Genomic DNA, 1,696 nt, shown 5'->3' on the forward strand with positions numbered 1-1,696 from the left:
CAGACGATACAACTTTGCTTGCTGAAAGTGAGGATGACTTGAAGCACTTACAGATGAAGATTGAGGAACATAGTCTGCAATATGGATTACATCTCAATATAAAGAAAATAAAAATCCTCACAAGTGGATCAATAGGCAGCATCACGATAAATGGAGAAAAGATTGAGGTTGGCAAATAATTCACATTACTTGCTTGTACAATCGACACCAATTGAAGCAGCAGTCAGGACATTAGATGGTGTGTAGCATTGGGCAGGTCAGCTGTGAAGGAACTCTTTCAAATGCTGAGGAGCAAGGATGTGTTCTTGAGGACTAAGCTGAGCCTGACAGAAGCCATGATATTTCCAATCATCCCCAGGAGTGGTCGCTATGAGTCAGATCTGACTAGACAGCAGTGACTTTGGTTTGTTTTTTGGTATACTCAGCAAATAATGCAGGATGTTGGATTATTATATTATATGAAGAAAAAGGTGGCATCAGGATTGCAGGCGAATTCGTTAACAACCTGCAATATACAGATGGCACAACCTTGCTTGATGAAAGTGAAGATGACTTGAAGAACTTACTGATGAATATCAAAGCCTGTGGTCTTCAGTATGGATGGCACCTCAACAAAAGTAAAACAAAAGTCCTCACAACTGGACCTATAAGCAACATCATGATAAACGCAGAAAACTTTGGAGTTGTCAGGGATTTCATTCTACCAGGATCCAGAATCAACATACATGGAAGCAGCAGTTGAGGAAATAGATGTCATATTATTCCGGGAAAATGTGCTGCAAAAGACCTCTTTACAGTGCTAAGAAGCAGAGATGTCACGTTGAAGACTAAGGTGTGCCTAACCCAAGTCAGGTATTTTCAATAGCCTCAGATGCATGTGAAAGCTGGACAATGAGTAAGGAAGACTGAAGAAGAGTTGATGCTTAGAATGACGGGGTTGGTGAAGAATACTGAAAATACCATGGATTGCCAGGAGAACAACAACAACAAAAAAAATCAGTCCCAAAAGAAGTATAGCCAGAATGCTCCTATGGAGCAAGAATGGCCAGAATTTGTCTCACTTACCATTGTCATGTTACCAGAAGGGACCGTTCCCCAGAGAAGGATATTATGGTTGCTGATGCAGAGGGTCACAGCAAAAGGAAAAGACCCTCAACAAGATGGATTGACACAGTGGATGCAACAATGGGCTCAAGTATAGCAAGGATTGTGAGGATGGTGCAAACCAGGCAGCGTTTCATTCTGTTGCACATGGGGTAGCTATGAGTCAGAGCTGACTCAGCAACACCTAACAACAACAGAGAGAATGGCACATTGCTCTCACAGATTTGAGTCAGCAACACCATTAGGGTGGAGCCAGAAAGAATGAATACCACAATCTAAACATTATGTGTGTCAGTACAAGATAGGATTAAAATTGGGATTATGTTACAGAAAAAGAGGTGGATTACAATGGAGTCACAGAAATGCAATGTGTTCCTTCTAAGCATATTGACAACAGAGTCAATAAGCCAATAAAAATGGATGCAGTGATAAGGGAGTGCAGAATGCATGGGATATAACAACTGGGTAGTATAGTGGACTGCAAATAGATAGATAGTGATCGTAGGGCACTGAGGAGAAAAGAAAAGATTCGATGACATCAAAAAATTAAAAAAAAAAAAATCTGAGTGAAACAACCCCCAGATGAAATATA

At 40.6% G+C, this 1,696-nt stretch overlaps 1 pseudogene; it reads right to left on the reverse strand.

The window, feature by feature from the left end:
* The window catches only part of LOC122152089, a 9,745-nt pseudogene extending 8,055 nt beyond the window's left edge, over positions 1–1,690 (reverse strand).
* Positions 1,691–1,696: the final 6 nt, after the last annotated feature.

Source organism: Orycteropus afer, unplaced genomic scaffold (assembly GCF_000298275.1).
Source record: "Orycteropus afer afer isolate SDZICR_OR568_19922 unplaced genomic scaffold, OryAfe1.0 scaffold01603, whole genome shotgun sequence".
NCBI lineage: Eukaryota > Metazoa > Chordata > Mammalia > Tubulidentata > Orycteropodidae > Orycteropus > Orycteropus afer.